The following is a 23,443-nucleotide window of genomic DNA, read 5'->3' on the forward strand; positions in this document are numbered from 1 at the left end:
GTGCGAGTTTGTAATTCTAGCTACTCAGGAGGCTGAGGCAGGAGAATTTCTTGAACCTGGGAGGTGGAGGTTGCAGTGAGCTGAGATCACACCAGTACACTCCAGGCTGTGTGACAGAGCAAGGCTCCGTCTCAGAAAAAAAAAACCAAAATGAAACACACACACCCCCCCCCCCCCCCCCCACCACACACACACACGGCCCCAGCCCCTTTCCAGGAGTGCTGGGACCCAGCGCCTGGCTGTCCTCCCTCCCCTGTAAGAACGCAGCAGTTCCCCAGTATCCCAGTTTCACCTTCTCCACACAGAAGCCAAAGGACCCTTTTAAAATGCAAGTCAAATCCCATCTCTCGCCGGCTCAAAACCCCCCAGGGGCTTGCAGAGAGGAGGACACGAAGTCCTCAAAGTCCTCCTGCAGCCCACCAGGCCTGAGTGGCCAGCCTGTTTCTGAGCTGACCTCTTGGCAGGCCCCAGGAGGGCAGAGCTGTGTCTGATAGGTCGGGGCTGTCTCGGCACCCAGGCCGTGTATCGGTACATATTTGATGGATGAATTAACTGATGGATGGGTGACTGCGGCTTCCCCGGGAGGCCCTGCCTTGGACCCCAGCCCAGCCTCCGCGTGTCCCTGCCTGCCTGGGCCTGCACCTGGCCACCCCCTCCCCCCACCTCCGCCAGGTGTGCCGCCTCAAAAACTGTTGGTTCTGGTTGCCAATCTCTTAGCAGAGAGGGGTGCCCCAGGGGCCAAGGGTCTGTGGTACCTGGGCGAATCTCCTCTTGCTGCGCTGGTCACCCTCTTGGGTCTCTCTCCTCCATCTCCCCATCTGGTGGGTGGGGCTGAGGGAGCAAAGACCACGCCCGCAATCTGGCTACACCCTTCTTCCAGCCAACCAAGCACCAGAAAACCAAGATTTGCACAAAGAGCTGGTGGCCTGGAGGGGGTCCCTCAGGCTCCTCAGTCTGCTCTGCGGCAGGGCCAGCCACTTGTCCCATTCTTGGAGCCATGCGTGGTAAGGGATCAAAGCCCCAGATAACTCCACACTGCCTTGCACAAGCCTAGCTTCTCACTTTGGACATCTACATTGCCCCACTTGGGGTCATTCGAAGCCAGTGAGGTGAGTGCGTGGGGGCAGGGCTGGACCTAGAACCCCCCGTCCCTCCCCTGGGCAAGGTCCCCACATCTCCTTTCCCAGTGATGCTCCGGTTCCCAGGATCTTTTTGGCCAGCTGCAGAATGGCCATTCATCTCGGGCTTCAATTTCCCACCTGCCCCTTTGACCTCCCAGGCCTCTCCAGCGGGGCCAGGGAGCTAGGACTGTGCTGTCGGGGCTTGTCTCTGGGGCTTGGGGCACCGCCCACAGTGAGGACTGCTATGTACCAGGTGCCTTCCGCCCAGTCCTCACAGCAGCCCTGCATCTTCACAAATGGGAAAACAGGCCAGGTGAGGGGGTCACGCCTGTAATCCCAGTACTCTGGGAGGCTTAGGCGGGTGGATCACGAGGTCAGGAGTTCGAGACCAGCCAGGCCAACATGGTGAAACCCTTCTCTACTAAAGATATACAAAATTAGTCAGGTGTGGTGGTGCACACCTGTAATCCCAGCTACTCGGGAGGCTGAGGCAGGAGAATTGTTTGAACCCGGGAGGCGGAGGTTGCATGAGCTGAGATCGTGCCATTGCACTCCAGCCTGGGTGACGGGGCAAGATTCTGTCTCAGAAAAAAGAAAAATAAGAAAAGAAAAAAGAAACGTCCCTGGTTAGGGCCACAGGGGGGCGTGGCGGGAGCCATCGGCTGGGAGGGGGTGGTGGCTGGGCAGTGCCAGGATGGAGAGATGTGTCTGTCTTATGAGGGTGGGCAGACAGGCCCTGGTTCCAGGAGCTGAACTGAGACAGAACTGTGGCGTCTCTTCTCATCGATAGACTAAATTGAACTAGCTCATAGAAATTCTCCATTTTAAGTTTCTTTACTTAAAGGTTTCTGATATGTTTAACACCTGCCAATACATGTATGTACATGATATTCAGTAAGGATCATTGCAAACTGGGCATGGTGGCTTGTGCCCGTAATCCCAGCGCCTTGGGAGGCTGAGATGGGAGGATCACTTGAACTCAGGAGGCTGAGGCTGCAGTGAGCTGTGATGGTGCCACTACCCCCCAGCCTGAGTGTCAGAGCAGGATCCTGTCTGTAAATAGTAAAACAGTAACAGTAATAACTGTACCGCCTATCCACGTTTCATCCATACATCCCGGTATTGTGCACGCTCCTTACAAAGGTATGAAAATTCACAGAAAATCTGTGCTTGCTCAGCGATACAATCAGGCCTATTTGGCAGACACGGAAACAGGTTCACAGAAGGGAAGTCACTTGCCGGAAGCCCCACGGCCGGCATGGGGTGGCACTGAGACGCGCACCCGGGTCTGGGCAGCGTTAAAACCCCTGCCCCACCCGCGGCCCTCCCGTCTCCGTGTTAGCGAGGAGCCCTGGGATGTTTGGGGAGCCGGCTTCCTGTTTCCATCTGTGTTTGTGGAGATTGCCCTGATCTTTCAGGCATTCCGCCCTAGAGAGCCCCTTGGGGTGGGGGCTTCCTGTTCCTCTTGCTAGGACATGGCCTTGGGGCTAAGGCCGAGAGGAGTCAAGGTGGGAGGGGAGTGGAGTGGGATGCTTGGGGGCTGCCCCTCCAGCCTCAGACATGCCCGGGGTCTGCCCAGAGCCCCTCGCTGGGCCCTGGCTGAGCCACTGCCAAGGGCTGACTCTCATCTCCTGACTGATCCTGCCAGCTGGAGCCAAGGTGGACTCTCCCCATAGACTGGGATGAGTACCCAGGACCCGGTGGTGGCTCTGAGCCTCCTTGTGTCATCTTCTCCCCACCCAGGGCTCCTCACGCTCTGCAGGGGGGTGCGCTTGGGTCTCGGAGAGCGTGGCCTCAGTCCCCTGGGGCTTCTGAGTGCATCCAGGCTGCTCTGCTGACCCTAGAAGGTGACCAGGAAGCTGTGAGGTCAGGGGAAGGGACGGGCCTCAAGAGCGGGTCACAGCCCAGCCAGGACCTGTGTGGACAGAGGCCTTCCTGGTGATGGATTCGCCACCTGTGACATACGCCACCAGCCTGCGTGTCTGTGCCCCCAATACTGCCAGACAGTGCAGAGCGAGGGCTGCCCAGACCCCATGCTGTGGGGAAGTGACGGAGGAGCCAGGAGCCGGTGAGACTAGCTGGGGACGTCCTGGCCACTCCTCCATCCCCTCCCCCTCGTTCTGCATGACTGCCTGTTTTAATTCACACATCCCTTTCTAAGACTTATAATTGCATTTCTCATAAAGGAAAGTATTAGCACAGGGGGTGATTGTGATCCAACTCTGCGGCTCCACTTAGAAATTGAGAGGGTGGTCAGCGGGGTCGAGCTTTCGAGAGGTCCCGAATGGCAGGACAGCGCTACAGACGTCATGGTCCTCAGTGGGACAGTGTCCTACCCCAGAGAGGCCAGCGAGGGCTGGCAGAGGGAAGCTGGAAGGCAGGTGGGGTTGACTGAGGTGTGCCAGGTCGGGAGGGGACGCCGGGGAGAGGCTCTGGAGAAAGTGTGCGCAGGGCAGAGGGCTGTGGCCAGCCCGCTCCAGCAGGAGGACATGAGTCAGGCCTGTCCAGAGGACTTCCTCATCCTCTCCTGGAAAGAGGACCAGGGAGGTACCTGTTTCATGCCCAGGAGGTCATGATAGCACCCATCAGAGTTAGATGCCATCTGGTCCTCACCTCGCAAGGAGCCCCGCCCCCGGTTCGCTGGCTTGGGGGTGCCCCCCGGGTCAGGGTTTCCCCAGTGTGGGGTGTGGGCCCCCGGTGACCTAGGAGAGAGTGGTGGAATCCCTCACACCACACAAAGGTGACTCCTTCTCGGGCTCAGCCTGCCTGGGGAAGCGCACCACGTCCCAACCCTTTTCTATCAAAGGGCCGTTGGCAGGCGACAATAGCTAGCTAGAATTTCCTAACACTGCTTATTCTAATTATAATTTATTTTTACTTTTACCTTCTGTTTATGGCCCGTGATCTTCGTGTTTTCCCATCTAACGCAGTCACATAAAGTTCCCTTATGGAGGCATTTACTTAAGTAATGGCAGTGAATGCGTTTAAAGAAAGATGGAAAGCAAATAGCAGAAGAAGGCGCCACTGGAAGGGCTGGGTCAAGAAGAGGCAGTGCACGGACCTGTGGGTGGCATCGGGTTTCGTAACTCATGGATCGGGAAGCGTATTTGACTCTTGCTTTGTTACGTTTGTTCTGACGGGAAAGGCAGCTGTGGGTGAGGACACATTAGGCAGGAGGGGTTCAGATGCAGCCAGCTCATCTTTGCAAACCCCCACTACCGTCCCCTCAAACCTGTCCGAGGCTTGCAGTCTGGTGAGACCTTGCCATATTCTGTGACAGAATCTGAGATGGGGGGAAAGTGGGGAGGTACATAGCGGCCGTCGAGGCAGCTGTCTGTAAATTGCTGCTGGGAGGAACACATGATACCAGACCATCCTCCCTGCCAAGAAAGTGAGGTGGACACCTACGATATCATCGTAACGTGACTTTTGGCTCCAGTGAGTTCGGGCTTCTGCTCCTGCAGCTCTGGCTCATCCCGCCTCGAGCTCCCCAGCCCAAGGCTCTCCAGGTGCCCTGGGTATCCTCCTTGCAGGGCGGTGGCATTGGACCCTCCGGCTGCTGGTCTGTTCCAACCTGGGAGGGCCTGGGTGCGGAGCGGTGACTGGCAGGCCGGGCTCCTTCCCTCCCTCTAGTTGCAGGCCTGGGGCATGGCTGGCTGTGGCCTTCATGTCGGCCTCCAGGCTTACCACACAGAACCCACAGAAGCCGGGCCCACCCCTGCCCTCCACCCAAAGGGTCACGGGAGCCCCCGTCTGACTTTGAAGCTGACAAGAGACAAGGTATTTGGAATTAAGTGAAGGGTGGGGGGATGGGGCGAGCCAGGCCTTGGGGTCACATAGCTGCAGGCACCTTGATGGCTGCTGCGTTGGCCTCCGTCCCTTACTTTCCAGGGTTCTGCGGTGGGCTAGAGCAGGGAATATATGATTATTTCAAAACATTTCTTCCTTTTTTTTTTTGAGACTCTGTCACCAGGCTGGAATGCAGTGGCACGATCCCGGCTCCCTGCAACCTCTGACTCAGCCTCCCGAGTAGCATTTTTAGTAGAGATGGGGTTTTGCCATGTTGGCCAAGATGGTCTCGATCTCCTGACCTCAAGTGATCCGCCCGCCTCGGCCTCCCAAAGTGCTGGGATTACATGCGTGAGCCACCGCGCCCGGTTTACTTATTTCATAACATTTCGTCCTTGCTGATGTTTAGCCCCTCAAACGGAGTCCGCAAGAGGTTGAACTGCCAAGGGCTCCCAGACCCCTGCCACCAAGGGTCCCTGGCTTGTGGTGACTCTGGGGGGCAGCGGTGCCCATCCTGGCGCTGGGGAATCTTTCCTGACTTCCCTTGTCCTCCCTCTCCTCCCCAGGGCCCGGCTTTGCCTGTGCCCTCCATTTTCTGCCCCCCTGTTCTGGGAAATGTGGGTGCCCCGAAAGCAACTTCCTGGGGAGCCATGCTCAGAAGGTCTGGGGGTCACTCAGGGGCTTGCCTTTTGTCAGGCTCCCCAGTGGCCTGGTGCAGGGACTCTGGGGGACCACATTTGGAAAACATGGGCCCCCCAGTTGTTGACTAGCACACGAGGGGCCGAACTGAGGGGCCATTGTCCAGCGTTTAGTGTGGAGCTGACTGGAGAAGTGGAAGGAGCAGGCCCTGGGATGGGAACAAGGGGGGCACAAAGGGGCCGCCACCTCCCATGATCTCCCGGGTCACACCAGTGCCTGCGAGAGGCCCCTGGAGCTCACCTTGTGAAAACGCAGGTGTCTGGTCATACCCCACGGGCTCTGATTCACAGGACTGGCCAGGCCAGAGAATCTAAATGTCTTTTCTTTCCTTTTTTTTTTTTTGAGATGGAGTTTTGCCCTTGTTGCCCAGGCTGGAGTGCAGTGGCACGATCTTGGCTCACCACAACCTCTGTCTCCTGGGTTCAAGCGATTCTCTTCCCTCAGTCTCCTGAGTAACTGGGATTACAGGCATGTGCCACCACGCCCAGCTAATTTTGTATTTTTAGTAGAGATGGGGTTTCTCCGTGTTGGTCAGTCTGGTCTTGAACCCCTGACCTCAGGTGATCCACCTGCCTTGGCCTCCCAAAGTGCTGGGATTATAGGCGTGAGCCACTGCACCCAGCCAGGAATCCAAATTTCTAACAAGTTCCTGGGCAAGGTCAATGCTGCTGGCCGGGAGGACCACACTTTGAGGACCACAGGTAGACATCGGCAGCTGCAGGCCCAGCTAGGACCCGGGCAGAGGCTGCGTCCTCCCCATTCCTCGGGAGCTGCCTCAGCCGCATGGTGATATCAACGTGGCATCTGCCTGGGGGCACCGGTGTTCATCCACGCTGAGTGCATCTCCCTTCATTTTACAGGCAAGAAAGCTGAGGCTCAGCGAGGGCAAGTGACCTGCAAAAGGCCACACAGGCAGAGAGTCAGGGAGTGGGTGGCCAAGCCCAGACCTGCCCGGCTTCATGTTCATGACATGAGGGGTCCAGCGGCTATGGTGTCACGTCCAGTTACCTAGTCCCCATCATTTAGAGGGGAGCGAGGTGGAGAACTAGGAGTGTGTGTGGCAGGAAGGGACTGGGGGAGAGAAAGGGGCCCAGGAATTGGGGGCACATGTGGCATTGAAAGGAGCAGCAGCCCAAAGTCACGTGGTGTGCTCATGTTCAAGGTCATGCTCAAGGTCACGAGTTCACCCCGGGGATCCCGCCTCACTGGAGCTGCGGTGGGCTCCTTCCCCAGGCTTCGGGGGTCTCCTTTGGCCAGGTGATCCCGTCCCTGTCACCACCCCAGGGCACACAGTGCAGCAGGCACACGTGACACCTGATATTCCACTAAACAGGACACTTGAGGGCGGAGGTGGGACGGCGGGTGGGGGTGAGAGGCTCCTCTTTGTCCACGTCCACACCTGCGCCGTGCACACCCGCCCCAGTCCTGGGTCTGGCATTGGTCTGGCTGTGGAGGGGCTTCACTGGGTTTGCAGGGGTTCACCCTGGGGATCCCGCCCTCACTGGAGGTGAGGAGGACCACGTTGGGAGCAGGAGGGGTAACTGCAGAGAGGAGAGCAGGGGTGGTCTGAGGGTGGTCAGATCAGTTCGGGAAGAACACTGGAGCAGGAGTCTCCTTTAGGGGACTCGGCTTCTCTTTCTGTAAAGGGAAGGGGCAGGGCCGGGCGTCCTGAGGGCACTGGTGGTCTGACAGGGTGGGGACGCAGTGGGAAGGGGCCCAGCCTGCCCCGGTCTCCAGCCTGTGCCCCAAACCCACCTCCCCTTAGAAGAGGTCCCAGGAGTCACCAGCACCCGGTTCTGACTGCGCCGACAGAGGCTGTGTCTGCTGCAGCTGGAGGTGCAGGGCCCGCCGTGGTCTGTGCACGTGAACCCCTCGAAGCACAGAGGCTGATGCATGGCAAGCGCTCATTAAACGTCACCTGCGGGTGATTACTAGTAATAAACGCCTTAGAAGCTGGAGGGACTGAGAAGGGCCTGTCTAGGTTGGGGGTCTTTTCATCAGGAGGGAGCTGGTGCCAGGCACCCTCTGCTGACAGCCCTGCAGCGGCCTCGTATTTTCTCTTCCTTTCCAGGCACTGGGACCTCTCCACAGCCCCCTCTGTGGTTATGTTACAGGTGGTGGCCCTGGGATCACCTGCCACCTCCGTGTGAAAGCATCAGCCAGGAGTCCAAGCACTTCCCTGTGGAGCCTCACACCCGGAGCGTGGAGCCTGGCAGGGAGCAGATCCTCTCCAAGCCTTTGTGAATGAATGAAGGATGATGTCACTCGAATCCATCCCCGTTTTATATTTTATTTTTATTTTTAAATTTAATTTAATTTTTATTTTTTTTTGAGACGAAGTCTCACTCTGAGATTCAGAGACGGGAAGCCACTTACCAAGGACACACAGGAGGAGACCAGTGAGCAGGACTTCTGGGGTCCATCTGGGAGGCACCAGGCCTCTTCCTCGAGTCCTTGGCCTCCGCTTGATGAGCCAGGATTTTTCACCCACCGTGGGCCCAGTGGGCTGAGAGGACATGGGCTGGGGTGTTGGAAGCTGCAGAACTGATCCCTCCTACTTGGCTGGAGGCTCGCAGACTCAGCAGGCTCTGGGGGCTGGGGAGGGTGGACGATGCACAAATGCACTCATGACCACAGGCTCAAGAGTGACAGCGCCTGTCAGGGACCAGGAGGCAGGGCCTGTCTTTCTTACTGTTTTATTGCCTTCAAAGTCTGGACCAAGTGGTTTCTGGATGGAGTCACGGTAACCTTACATCTATTCCAATAACTCGTTCATTCATTCACAAAACAAGGGCCAGCATCTCGGCGATGCTCTGATCCCCCTGAGCCTGTCTGCAAATGGGAAAGCGCGATTCCATTTCTCTCCCATTTACTGAGCACCTGCTACGTGCTGGGCCGGATGGTCTAGTTCAACCTCCACAGCCCCACAGCTGCTGTCGGTTTTGTATCTTGTGCTTTTCACTTGACAGTTTATAGTGCGCATTTTCATGTGTCCCAAAGGTCCTTGTGAGAGATGGTGTCTGGAGAGTGGGTATTGCAGGGGCCTGCTGCCTGGCTTACCTCTTCCCAAATCGGGGCTCCTCTGTGCTATCTCCTCTCTGTCCAGCTCCTCCTTCGAGGCCTGGCTTAATTCCACCTCCTCCACAAAGCCCTCCGGTCCCTCCGCTCCTGGCCAGTGCAGTCTCCTTTGCGGTCACTGGCTCCCTCCTTGCCTCGCCTCCCCCTGGCCTCCTAACCTTCTCCCCTCTCGTGGGGTGATGCCTTTTCTCTTCTCTACATGTGTCAGGTCTGAGCTCAAAGTCACCTTGTCAAAGCCCCTCTCTGGACCACCCTGTGTGATTACCCTGTGGGCTTGTTCCTGCGTTTGTCCCTGAGCTCACAGCGTCTGGTCGTTCGGTAGAAGGACTCCTGTAAAGGTACTGGGTAACCGATAAACACAGAAGATCAAGCAATAAAAATAAAAGAAAGACCGGGCGCTGTGGCTCACGCCTGTAATCCCAGCACCTTGGGAGGCCGAAGGGAGAGGATCACCTGAGGTCAGGAGTTCGAGACCAACCTGGCCAACGTGGTGAAACCTCATCTACTAAAAATACATATATGTGTATGTGTGTGTATGTATGTGTGTATATGTATGTGTATGTGTGTATATGTGTGTGTGTGTGTGTGTGTGTGTGTGTGTGTGTGTGTGAGAGAGAGATGAGGAGGCATGGGCTGCAGTCTGCACAGAGGTGGGGGTGGGGTGGGCTCGCATAGTTTAAACTCACCACCTGGCTGGGAAAGTGGCTGTCCTTGCTCCAGAAAGGTGTCTCTGTGGCTCTATGTTCCCAAATTGTCATCACTGTCCCTCACATGTGCTTGGAATAACACTCAAACTCCTCCAGGGCTTACCAAGGCCCCAGAAGCCGGCTCCTGCCCGAGGCACTCACTTCTGCCTCGCCCCTGCCCTGTGGCCACCCACAAACACCCCAAATCCTTTCCCTCCTTGCAGGCCTTGGCCTGGGCTGTGCCCACCAGCAGGGCTCCCTGTCCTCTCTGCTCCAGCCCTCTCTTGCTCTGCCTTCTCCAGGAGGCCTTTGTGAATGCGCTGCGGACACGGGCTCTCCCATTAGTGTCTCAGGCCCATGTTTGCCTCCCCCCAGCCAGGGTAGAGGCTCCTGCGTGCTGAGTCCTTATCTGTGGCATGCTGACCCTAGTGGCTAGGCAGGGCCTGGGCCCCAGGGCCCCTCCAGATCTGTGGAGAAAAGTCAGAGGGCTTCGTGGTTTAAACCCCGTGTGTGTGGAGAGAGACATTCTCCCTGCACACATCCATCCATTCGTTGGTCCATTCAACAGAAAGCACCGGCCTGGGCGATCAGGGTTAAAGAGACACTGGCCTCTGCTCTGGTGAATCCTGCTCCAGGTGTGTGTCGGGGGCTGGGGGCGAGGCTGGCACTGGGCAGGTGAGGACCGAAAACAAACACCACCTGGCGATCTCTGTTTTCTCCCACACATTCTCCCTTTCTGGATGTTAAGAGATTAATATATGCAAATACCCTTTTCCTATGGTGGTTTTAGCCTCTCACTCTGTGGATTATGCGGCTTGATTTAAACACATCTTCTCCCCACCAACATATACATGTATAAATCCTAAACACTAAATAAAATCCCCTCATTTCCCATGTGCTGCGGAGCTTCTAATCCCAAGTCCTGTGGGCATTTCAGCAGTTAAGATGGTTCATGGGGGCCGCAGAGATTTTATTTGGAATATCAAATACCTGTCCCTTAATGGAGTTTGCTAATACCAGCCAGAGGGGGCCGAGGGAGAAGATGGAGCTGGAGAGGGGGTGGGGGCGGCCTCTGGAAGGAAAGAGGCCTGTGAGGGAGTGAAGAAGGGTTTAGACCAGATGAGGGGGTCGCACAGCCAGACTGGAGGGGACAGCCGGTCTGGGCGCATCGGAGGCCCAGACAGGACTGTGGGTTCATTAGAAAACAGTTGAGGAGACTGGGTGTGCAGGCTCCACCTGTCATCCCAGCACTTTGGGAGGCTGAGGTAGGAGGATCACTTCAGCCCTGGAGTCTGAGACCAGCCTGGGCTAGTGAGAGCCTGTCTCTATGAAAAGTAAAAATAAAAAATCAGCTGGTCGTGGTGGTGTGCACCTGTGGTCCCAGCTAATCAGGAGGCTGAGGCAGGAGGATTGCCTGAGCCTGGTAGGTAGAAGCTGCAGTGAGCTGTGCTTGCTGTAATCCCAGCATTTTGGGAGGCCGAGATGGGCGGACCACCTGAGGTCAGGGGTGTAAGACCAGCCTGGGCAACATGGCGAGACCCTGTCTCTATAAAAAAATGCAAAAAATAGCGGGGTATGGTGGTGTGCACCTGTGGTCCCAGCCTGGGCAACATAGTGAGATGCCATCTCTTTAAAAAAATTAAAATTAGGCTGGGCACGGTGGCTCATGCCTGTAATCCCAGCACTTTGGGAAGCCGAGGTGGGCAGGTCACCTGAGTTTGGGAGTTCAAGACCAGCCTGACCAACATGGAGAAACCCCATCTCTACTAAAAATACAAAACTAGCTGGGCGCGGTGACGCGTGCCTGTAATCCCAGCTACTTAAAAGGCTGTGGCAGGAAAATCCCTTAAACCGGGGAGGCGGAGGTTGTGGTGAGCCAAGATTGCGCCATTGCACTCCAGCCTGGAGAACTACTTCAATAATTACATGTCCAGCAAAAATAGCCTTTAAGAACAAGTGGAAAGTAGGCCAAGCACGGTTTCTCACGCCTGTCATCCCAGCACTTTGGGAGGCTGAGGATCACTTGAGATCAGGAGTTTGAGACCAGACTGGTTAACATGGTGAAACCCCATCTCTACTAAAAATACAAAAATTAGCTGGGCGTGGTGGTGTGCTCCTGTAATCCCAGCTACTCAGGAGGCTGAGGAGGGAGGATTGCTGGAACCCGGGAGGTGGAGGTTGCAGCGACGCGTGAATGCCCCACTGCCGGTGACACAGTGAGATCCTGTCTTAAAATGAATAAATAAAGCAAGTAAGTGCAATTCTGTGTTTGGTTTCTCTGCGCCTCCTTTCCTATCCTCTTTGCATTCTCATTATTATGATTTCACGATTGCTTAAACGTTTATAATACACACCCCTAACTTTTCATAGTTAACTTAGAGTTAACATGGGACCATTTTGCACCAAATGTGGGAACGTACAACAGCTCAGGTCCGTGGCAGCTGCCCTGCATCCTTCACACCACCACTGTCATGTGTATGTAATTTCCGCTTTGATAAGCCTAGATATGTTACAGAAGTTAAGAAGAAAAAAAGACCTTTTCTTTTTACCCAGATATTTGTCATTTCCAATGCTCTTCCTAAAGATCTTTTTTTTTATTTTTTTGAGATGGAGTCTCACTCGGTTGCCCAGGCTGGAGTGCAGTGGTGCAATCTTGGCTCACTGCAACCTCCGCTTCCTAGGTTCAAGTGATTCTCCTGCCTCAGCCTCCGGAGTAGCTGGGATTACAGGTGCCTGCCATCATGCCTGGCTAATTTTTTGTATTTTTAATAGAGATGGGGTTTCACCCTATTTGTCAGGCTGGTCTCGAACTCCTGATCTCAGGTGATCCATCTGCCTCAGCCTCCCAAAGAGCTGAGATTACAGGCGTGAGCCACCGCGCTGGCCTACTTTACATTTATTCTTTTTTTTTTTTTTTTTTTTGTGAGACGGAGTTTCACTCATGTTACCCAGGCTGGAGTGCAATGGCGCGATCTTGGCTCACCGCAACCTCCGCCTCCTGGGTTCAGGCAATTCTCCTGCCTCAGCCTCCTGAGTAGCTGGGATTACAGGCACACACCACCATGCCCAGCTAATTTTTTGTATTTTTAGTAGAGATGGGGTTTCACTGTGTTGACCAGGATGGTCTCGATCTCTTGACCTCATGATCCACCCGCCTCGGCCTCCCAAAGTGCTGGGATTACAGGCGTGAGCCACCGTGCCCGGCCTACATTTATTCTTAAAGGATATTTTTTGCTGAATATATAATTATTGAAGTATTTTTTCTTCCTTTTTATTTATAATATTTATTTTAATTTTTTAAAGAGATGGCATCTCACTATGTTGCCCAGGCTGGTCTCAAACTCCTGGCCTTAAGTAATCCTCCTGCCTCAGCATCCCAAAGTGCTGGGATTACAGGTATGAACCACCACACCTGGCTTCTTCCTTTCTAGAAAAACTTCTTGGCTGGGCAGGGTGGTGGACACCTGTAATTTCAGCTACTCGGGAGGCTGAGGTAGGAGAATCACTTGAACCTGGGAAATGGAGGTTGCAGTGAGGCAAGATTGCACCTCTGTGCTCCAGCCTGGGACACAGTGAGACTCCATGTCAATTAAAAAAACTTGAAATAATTATAGATTTAGAGAAAGTTCCAGAAATAGTACAGGGAACTCTGGGCACCCTGAGCTAGTCTCCCCCGGTGGTATAGCGTACATAATAGTGTCATATCACAACCAGGAAATTGACATTGGTACTACGATGTGTGTATAGTTCTGTGCTATTTTCTCACCTGTGTAGAGCTGTGGAGCTACTGTGGCAATCAAGATGCAGAGCTACCCCAATGCTATTTTTTTTCTTTCCTTCTTTTATTTTTTTTAAATTTTTTTTTATTTTTCTTTGAGATGGAGTCTCGATCTGTCACTAGGCTGAAATGCAATGGCGCAGTCTTGGCTCACTGCAACCTCCGCCTCCCGGGTTCAAGCGATTCTCCTGCCTCAGCCTCTCAAGCAGCTGGGACTACAGGCATGCACCACCACACTCAGCTAATTTTTGTATATTTAGTAGAGATCGGGGTTTTGCCATGTTGGCCAGGATGGTCTTGATCTTCTGACCTGGTGATCTGCCCGCCTCGGCCTACAGAAGTGCTGGGATTACAGGCATGAGCCACTGCACCTGGCCTCTTTCCTTCTTTTCTTAAATCCAAATACTTCTCAATAATTTTTAATTTTTTTAAAGAGATGGGGTCTTGCTATGCTGCCCAGGCTGGTCACAAACTTCTGGGCTCAAGAAATCCCCCTGCCTCAGCCTCCCGAAGTGTTGGGATTACAGGTATGAGCCACCATGCACAGCCAGAATAGCTTTCTACTCAGGGTCATACCACTGAGATCCATCTAAGTTGCTATGTGTGTTCCTTTTCATTGCTGAGTAATATTCCATGGTTTGTTTAACCATTTACCCACTGAAGGGCATTTTGATGGTCTTTTAGTTTTTTGGCTATAACACGTGAAGCTGCTATGAACAGACATGTGCAGGTTTTACTGTGGATGTAAGTTTGCCTTTCTTTGGAGTAAATGCCCAGGAGCATGACTGCTAGGTTATATGGTAAGTGTATGTTTAGTTTTTTTTTGTTTTTTTTTTTTTTGAGTTGGAGTCTCTCTCTGTTGCCCAGGCTGGAGTGCAGAGGCATGATCTCGGCTGACTGCAACCTCCGTCTCCCGGCTTCAAGTAATTCTCCTGCATCAGTCTCCAGAGTGGCTGGGACTACAGGTATCTGCCACATGCCCAGCTGATTTTTCTGTATTTTTAGTAGAGACGAGGTTTCACCTTGTTGGCCCAGATGGCTTTGATCTCCTGACCTCGTGATCCACCCGCCTCGGCCTCCCAAAGTGCTGGGATTACAGGCTTGAGCCACCGCGCCCGGCTAGTTTTTTTTTAAAGAAACTACCAGGTGGTTTTCCAAAGTGACTGTGTTGTACCCCATTCCTAACAGCAATGTGTGAGTGACTTGGTTTCTCCGCATCCTCACCAGCATTTGTTGTTACCACTTTTTTTTTTTAGCCGTTCTGTTATAACAGGTATGCGGTGATGTCTCTCTGTGGCCTTAACTGGCTTTTCCCTAATGGCTGGTTGAACATGTTCTTATACGCCTATTTGCCATCTGTATATCTTTAATGAAATGTGTCTTCAGGTGTTTTGCAGATTTTCTAAGTGGATTACTGTTGAGTATTGAGAATTCGTTATATAATCTAGATACAAATTGTTTGTTGGATGCTTCGTTAGGTAATTTGCAAATATTTTCCCTCCTCTGCAGCGTATCTTTTCATCTCTTAGCGGGGTGTTTGGCAGAGTGAAAGTTTTAAATTTTGGCGAAGTCTGTTTTATCCATTTTTTCCTATCTGGATCATGCTTTTGCATTAGGTCTAAGGATTTCTGCCTAGCCCTAGATGCTAACGATTTTCTCCTTTGCTTTTTTTTCTGAACGTTTTATAATTTTACATTTTGTATTTAAGTCTTCCATCCATCCTGAGTTAATTCTGCATAAAGTGTGAGGCTTAGTGCGAGGGTCAATTTTTTTTTTTTGGCCTGTAGCCGTCTGATTGCTCCAGCACCAATTGTTTGAAAAGGCATCCATTGACTTACATGCACATCGTTGTAAAATATTGGTTGGATCTATCTGTGTGGTCTTTTTCTGGTCTGGTCTGTTCCACTGGTCTAGGTGTCTCTCCGCCAATATCCCAAAATCTCGATTATTGTACCTACGTAATGTTTTAAAATCAGGTAGAGTGATTCCTCCCGCTTTAGCATTATTTTCCAAAATTGTCTTAGGTTTTATTTTGTTTTTTTTGAGGCAGGGTTTTGCTCTTGTTGCCCAGGCTGGAGGGCAATAGCACAATCTCGGCTCACTGCAACCTCCGCCTCCCGGTTCAAGCGATTCTGCCGTCTCAGCCCCCGGAGTGGCTGGGATTACAGGCGTGTGCCACCATGTGCAGCTAATGTTTGTATTTTTAGTAGAGACCGGGTGTCACCATATCGGCCAGGCTGGTGTTGAACTCCTGACCTCAAGTGATCCACCCGCTTCAGCCTCCCAAAGCAACCTCGGGGGGCCGTGGGGGCTTCTTACTTGTTTCTGATCTGTGTGCTTTTCCTTTTCTTGCCCTACTTCTCTGGCTAGAACTTCCAGCATTAACTTAGATTGGAGAGTGGACCTCTTTACCTTGTTTCCAAGCTTAGGAAGAAGGCTTTCAGCCTTTCACCATTCAATATAATATAAATTACAGATTTGGGGTGGGGGTAAATGTTTTTTATCAAGTGGAGGAAGTTCCGCTCCATTCCTAGTTTTCTTAGACTTTTTTCATGAATGGCTATTGAATTTCCTTAGATGTTTTCTCTGCATCAATTAATATGATCATATGATTTGCCTTCTTTAGCCTGTTGTATGGTGGATTATATGGATTGATTTTCAAATATTGAACCAGGCTACCTCCCTAGAATAAACCCCATTTGGTCGCAACGTAAATTCTTTTTTTTCTAGACAAGATATCGCTCTGTTGCTCTGAGACCACAAGCACATGCCACCACAACCAGATAATTTTTGTATTTTTTGTACAGACAGAACTTTACCATGTTGCTCAGACTAGTCTTGAACTCCTGGCTCAAACGATCCACCTGCTCAGTCTCCAGTGCTGGGCTTATAGGCATGAGCCACAGTGCCCACCCGAATTCTTTTTATATACTACTGAATTCTATTTGCCAATATTTTGGTATGGATTTTGGCATCTATATTCTTAGGGATACTGCTTTACAGTTTTCTCTTTTTTTGAGCTGTTTTTGGTTTTGATACCCGGGCAATATAGTCCTCATAACATGAGTTGGGAAATGTCCCCTTCCCTTTACAAATTCAGTTTCTTTAAAGGTATTCATGTGATTTATTTCATAGTGGGTGTGTGGTAATAGTTTGTGCTTTTTAAGGAATTGCCCATTTTATTTAAGTTGTCAAATTTATGTACAGAGCTGTCTGCAGTATACCCTTACTATATCTTTCTGAAGTCTTTAGGGTCTGTAGAGCTGTCCTCTGCTCCATTCCTGATATTGGTAATTTGTGTCTTTCTCTTTTTCCCCTTTGTCAGTCTCACTAGTGGTTTCTCAATTTTATTGATCTTTTTAAAGCACTTTATCGTTTTATTGATTTTTTTCTCTTATTTCTGATTTAAATTTTATTGATTTTTGCTCTTATCATTTCCTTCTGCTCATTTTGGTTTTATCTTGCTCTTTTTTTTCTAGTTTCTTAAGGTGGGAGATTGAAGAAATGACTTAGATTTTCTCTGTTTCTAATATAAACATGTAGTGCTACACATTTTCCTCTGGGCACTGCTTTAGCTTCATCCCATAACGTTTGATATGTTGTGTTTTTGTGTTTATTCAGTTCCGTGTGTGTGTGTGTGTGTGTGTGTGTGTTTTCAGTTTCCTCAGAGACTTCTTTGACTATGGATTATTTAGAAGCATGTTCTTTAGTTTTCAACAGTTTAGAGATTATCCTGTTACTCTCCTATTATCTGCTTTGGTTTCTACGACGGTCAGAGAATGCACTCTGCACGATTTCAATTCTTTTAAATTTGTTGAGATTTGTTTTAGTGCAGGACATGGCCTATTTTAGTAAATGTTCTGTGAGCACTTGAAGAGAATGTGTATTCTGTTGTTGGATAGAGTGTTCTGTAAATGCTGACTAGATTAGTTTGGTTGGTGTGGTGTTCATCTATATTTCTGCTGATTATCTGTCTACTTGTTCTATCAGTGGTTAAGAGAGGGGTGTTGTCTTCAGCTGTAATTATAGATTTGTCTATTTCTCCTTTCATCCATCAGCTTTTTCCATTCCATCGTTTTTCATTCATGTGATTTGAAGTGGTTGTTTGATACATATACATTAAAAGTACTAAGTCTTCTTAATGTGTTGACCCTTCTATCAGTACGTGATATGCTTCTTTGGTAATGTTTCTTTGCTCTGAAACCTACTTTATCTAATATAAATATAGCCACTTCTGTTTTCTTTTGGTTAATTTTTGCGTGACATATCTTATTTCATCCTTTTACTTTCAATCAACCTATAGTGTTATATTTGAAGTGTGTTTCTTACAAACAGTTATATTTTGGTCACTAAAAAAATCCACTCTGCCAATATCTGTATTTTAATTGATGTATTTAGGCCATTTGCATTTAACGTAACTACGATGTGCTAGGCCTTAAGTCTGCCATTTTATTTTTTGTTTTATGTTTGTTTCCTCTGTTTTCAGTTTCTCTTTTTTTCCCCCTGTCTTCCTGTAGATTATGTAAACATTTGTTAGAGTTCCATCTCTATTTAGCTACAGTGTTTTTGAGTTTATCTCTTTGTATAATATTGTTAGTGTTTGCTTTAGGTATTCACTATTCACATGTAAGTTTGTATTTATTTCAGAGTCTTGCTCTGTTGCCCAGGCTGAAGTACAGTGGTGTGACCCTAGTTCACGCACCCTCAAACTCCTTGGCTTATATGATCCTCTCACCTCAGTCTCCGGAGTAGCTGGGACTACAGCTGCACACCACCACATCTAGCTAATTTTTTACGTTTTTTTTTTTAGAGACAGGGTCTTGCTATGTTGTCCAAGCTGGTCTGGTACTTCTGGCCTAAAGCAGTCCTCCCACCTTGGCCTCCCAAAGTGCTAGGATTACAGGCATGAACCACTATGCCTGGCTTATCCACACAGAATTTATTATAGTGTACTAATACTGACATTTTAGCAGTCTGAGTATAGAAACCTTATCTTCATTTCAGTCCCTTTACCCTTCCTTGCATGTGATATAATTGCTTTAAATATATTCTCTACTTACTGAGAACCACATCAGGCACTGTTATAATTTTGCTTCAATCATTAAACATAATTTATAAAACTCAAAAGGAGAAGGAAAGTCTATTGACTTTACACATATTTTTTACTCTTTTTATTGTTCTTCCAAATGTTCCAAGATTTCTGTTTTTATTATTTCCTTTTGGTTTCAAAAACTTCCTTTAGCCCATTTGTAAGGGCAGGTCTGCTGGCGACAAATCCTCCTAGTTTTAGTTCATCTGAGAATGCCTTGACCTTTCCTTCATTCTTGAAGGCTATTTTCACTGGATACAAAATTCTGGGTTGACAGTTCCTGTATTTCAGTATTTGAAAACTGTGCTCACTTACTTCCAGCCGCCACCGCTTTCTATGAGAAACGTGCTGTCATTCAAATTGGTTCTCCCTCTTTGAAAGGTATACTTTCTTCCTCCATGCTTTTAAGACTGTTTTCTTTAGTTTTGTGATATATCTTTTTATAATACTCTTTGGGTTTATCTAATTTCTGGTTTTCTCAGTTTCTTGAAACTGCAGGGTTGTATCTTTTGCCAAATTTAAGAAGTTTTCCTTCATTATTTCTTCTAATCTTTTTTTAGTTACATTCTCACTCTCCTTTCCTTCTGGAAATCCATCGGCACACAAGTTATTTTCTCTCTGCCTTTACTTTTTTCTCCTTTCTTCCTTCCTTCCTTCCTCTCTCTCTTTCTTTCTTTCTTTTCTTTCTTCTTTTTTGAAAATGGGTTTTTGCCATGTTGCTCAGGCTAGTCTAGAACTTCTGACCTTAGGCAATCATCCCACCTCAGCCTCCAGAGTAGCTGGAACCACAGGCACACATGGCACCATGCCCAACTAATTATTTTTTGTGCATGTATTTTTGTAGAGACAGGGTTTTGTCATGTTGCCCAGGCTCGTCTCAAACTCCAAAGCTCAAGTGGATCCACCCACCTTGGCTTTCCAAAGTGCTGGGATTACTGGTGTGAGCCACTGCAGCTGGGTGTGATTGGGTAATTTCTATTGTTCCATCTTTAAGTTCACTGATTCTTTTCTCTATTCCATTCTGTTAACCCCACATAGTGAGTTTTAAGTTTCAAATATTATATTTTTCAGTTCTAAAATTTCTATTATTGAAACATTTATATCTCTGTTTCTTTGCTGAGACTTACTTTTCTTGCATTTGTGTCAAGTGTATTTGCAATTGTTTGTTGAAGCATCTTTATAATAGCTCTTTAAAGTCTTTGTCCAATAACTTCAACAACTGCATCATCTTGGTGTTGGCATCTGTCAATTCTCTTTGTCACTCCAGTTGAGATTTCCCTATTCTTGGTATAATGAGTGATTTTCTCTTCCTTCCTTCCTCCCTCCCTCCATCTCTCTCTCTTTTTTTCCTTCCTTCCTTCCCTCCCTCCCTCCCTCCCTTCCTTCCTTCCTTCCTTTCTTCTTGAGACAGGGTCTCACTCTGTCACCCAGGTTGGAGTGCAGTGGTGGCACCATCTTCGCTCACTACAACCTCTGCCTCCTGTAATTATTGCGCCTCAGCCTCCTGGTGGCTGGGATTACAGGCACGTGCCACCATGCCTGGCTAATTTTTTTGTGTTTTTAGTAGAGACGGGATTTCACCATGTTGGCCAGGCTGGTCTCGAACTCACTTCAAGTGATCCACCCACCTCAGCCTCCCAAAGTGCTGGGATTACAGGCATGAGCCACCATGCCTGGCCTCTGATGAATGATTTTCAGTTGTGTTCTGCACATTTTGGGTATGCTGTTCTGAGACTGTGGAGATCTTATTGACATCTTCTGTTTTAGCATATCTCCTTTGATACCACATTGGTGGGGGAAGAAAAGCACTGCCCCATCACTGCCAGGCAGGGATGAAAGCCCACGTTCCCACTCAGTCTCTGCGGACACTGAGTGAGAAAAAGGTGCCTTGTTACTGCTGGTTGGGCGGAAGTTTCAGGTTTCTACTCCACTGACACTGCCCTGCTTGGGGTAGGGAGGGACCTCTCATGATGCTCTCCTTGTGGTCTCCACTGATACTGCGGAAGGGGGGAGGGGTGTCACTGCTGAGAAGCGGTAAAAGTCCTGGCTCTTCACTAGGCTTCCTTTGATTCCACTTCAGTGAGGAGAGGACGAGGTGCTTCACTAACACGGGGTGGGAGGATGAGTCCGGCTTTCTTTGTGATCTCTGCTAAAATCACAGGACTTGCTGCCGGGTGGGGATGGAAGCCCGGCAGGGAGAAGGTGGACTTGGTTATAGCCTCGAGAGGGTAGACGTCTAGGCTCCCCATTCTACCTTTGTTGACAGAGATGAAAGGGGACCACAGTTTTCTGATGATGTTTGGCTAGTTGGGGGTGGTTATTGTCTAAAAGCTCTGCCTTGCTAGGCAGCCCCTCCTGGTATTTTGACTAGACAGAAGAGGCTTTTCTTGGGAGCTTCGTGTGTGTGTGTGTGTGTGTGTGTGTGTGTGTGTGTGTGTGTGGTTTGGACTTGTTGCTTTTTCTGGACTGCTGGATTCTCTAGCCTCCCTATATCCAGGGATACATGAGGCAAAAAAAAAAAAGAAAAAGAAAACTCCAGAATTTTTTTTTTTGAGATGAAGTTTCACTCTTGTTGCCCAGGATGGAGGGCAATGGCGTGATCTCAGCTCACTGCAACCTCCACCTCCTGGGTTCAAGCAATTCTCCTGCCTCAGCCTCCCAAGTAGCTGGGGTTACAGACATGTGTCACCACTCCTGGCTAATTTTTTGTATTTTTAGTAGAGATGGGGTTTCACCATGTTGGTCAGGCTGGTCTCGAACTCCTGACCTCAGGTAATCTTCCTGCCATGGCTTCCCAAAGTGCTGGGATTACAGGCGTTAGCCACCACACCTGGCCTAAGAAAACCCTGGAATCTTAAGGTCCTAGCCAGTTTGCCTCCTTCTTTCTACCTTTCAGAATCATTTTTTTTAGCTGGTTTTCAGCTGCATTTAATGTGAGGACTAGTGAGAAGCATATCCACTCCATCTTGTCTGGAAACAGAGGTTAAAGCATTTTTTTTCTTTCAGCACTTTGATGTTCCACTTTCTTCTCACCCGCATAGTTTCTGATGGAAAGTCGGTGATATTTCTAATCACTGTTTCTCGGGACTGAATATGTCATGTTTCTCTCACTACTTTCCAGATTTTCTCCTTAGCTTTAGTTCTCAGGAGTTCTGTCTAGGCGTGGTTTTCTTCTTACTTATTCTGCTTGGGGTTAGCTGAAAGTCTTGATTCAGAAGTTCTTTCAGAAAATATAGGAGATTACTGGCCATGACTTCTTAAAATATTTTTTTCTAACCTACGTTCTGTGTCTCTCAAAAAAATTAAAATAGGCTGGGTGCGGTGCTCATGCCTGTAATCCCAACACTTTGGGAGGCCGAGGTGGGTAGATCACAAGTTTGGGAGTTTGAGACCAGCCTGACCAACATGGTGAAACTCCATCTCTACTAAAAATACAAAAAAATTAAAAATTAGCCAGGTGTGGTGACACATGCCTGTAATCCCAGCTACTCGGGAGGCTGAGGCAGGAGAATCACTTGAACCCTGTAGGCAGAGGTTGCAGTGAGCCGAGATTGCACCACGGCACTCCAGCCTGGGCAACGGAGCAAGACTCTGTCTTAAAAAAAAAATATTAAAATTATTTAAAATCCTAAATTAGAGAACTCTATACCCAGTGATTTCACTGGTGACTTCTATTAAACATTTAAGAAAAAATAATACATCATAAAGTCTTTCAGAAAAAGGAAACAAGGAAACACTTTCCACTTGTTTTGTGAGGTCAGCATAACCCTACTGCCCAAACCTGACAAATATATCACAATAAAACCACAGCGCAATGTCCCTCAAGAACATAGATGCAAGCATTCCAAACAAAATGTTCGCAAATTTAATCTAGCAATACATTATAAGGATAATACGTTAAGACCAACTGAGTTTTATCTCAGGGATGTAATATTGGTTTAATATTAAAAATTCAATCAATGTAATACACAGTATTCACAAAATAAAGGAGAAACCATATGATCATTCAAAACACAAAAATGTTTAAATAAAACTCAATGCTTATTCAATGTGTATGTACACACACACACACACACACACACACACACACACACACACACACACATAATCTCTCACCAACTAGAAACAGAAGAGACCTTTCTCAATCTAAAAACAGACATGTGGGCCAGGCATGGTGGCTCTCGCCTGTAATCCCAGCACTTTGGGAGGCGGAGGCAGGTGGATCACCTGAGGTCAGGAGTTCGAGACCAGCCTGGTCTAACATGGTGAAACCCCATCCCTACCAAAAATACAAAAATTAGCCGGGCGTGGTGGCATGCGCCTGTAATCCTAGCTATAGGAGAATTGCTTGGACCCGGGAGGCGGAGGCCGCAGTGAGCCGAGATCGTTCCACTGTACTCTAGTCTGGGCAACTGAGTGAGACCCATCTCAAACAAAAAAACAAATAAACAAAACGAAACATAAAAAAGGCATGTATGAAAACCCTACAGCTGATATGATTCTTAACAGTGAAATAGGAAACCCTTCCCCTAAGATGATGAAAATGGCAAGAATCACAGTCTTTCTATATTATTGTGCTGAAAGTCCTAACTGGTGCAATAAGGCAAAAAACAAAAAACAAACAAAGAAGACAAGAAAAAAAGAGAAATAAATAAAAACATGAAGCCCATAAAGAAAGAAGTAAAACTGTCTCTATTTACAGATTAAATCATTATCTATGTAGAAAGCTCTAAGCAATCTACAAAACAACTACAATAACTTAATAAATGAATTTAGCAAGACTTAAGATATAAAATATGGATGTGTTTCTATATAATTGATCTTTATATATCTCTACACTAGCAGCAAGCAAAAATGTTTTTTAAAATTTCATTTATGAGTATAAAATAGTAATAAATTTAACAAAAGAAAGAAATGAAAGAAGTCCTAAGATAAATGGAAAGAAATTGTGTGCTCCTGAATCAGAAGACCCAACGGGTCTTAGTTAACAGGTCAATTCTCCCTGGACTGATCTGTTATTACCCCAGTGGCATTGTGAGAATGCATAAATTGTCCAGCTGATTCTAATATTCATATAGAAATGCAAAGAACAGCCAGGTGTAGTGACTCATGCGTGTAATCCTAGCACTTTGGGAGATTGAGGAGGGTGGATCACCTGAGGTCAAGACTTTGAAATCATCCTTATCAATATGATAAAAGCCTG

The 23,443-nt window shown here is 48.8% G+C and overlaps 1 long non-coding RNA gene across 1 annotated transcript; it reads left to right on the forward strand.

Moving 5' to 3' along the window:
• The first annotated feature begins 2,066 nt into the window (after positions 1 to 2,066).
• LOC116535955 lies at positions 2,067 to 23,166 on the forward strand. Its single transcript, XR_004262405.1, has 3 exons — positions 2,067 to 2,176; positions 19,131 to 19,135; positions 23,153 to 23,166. It is a non-coding gene; the product is annotated as an uncharacterized LOC116535955 (long non-coding RNA).
• Positions 23,167 to 23,443: the final 277 nt, after the last annotated feature.

The sequence above is a fragment of the Sapajus apella genome, unplaced genomic scaffold (genome assembly GCF_009761245.1).
Source record: "Sapajus apella isolate SASKATOON/1434 unplaced genomic scaffold, GSC_monkey_1.0 scaffold97, whole genome shotgun sequence".
NCBI lineage: Eukaryota > Metazoa > Chordata > Mammalia > Primates > Cebidae > Sapajus > Sapajus apella.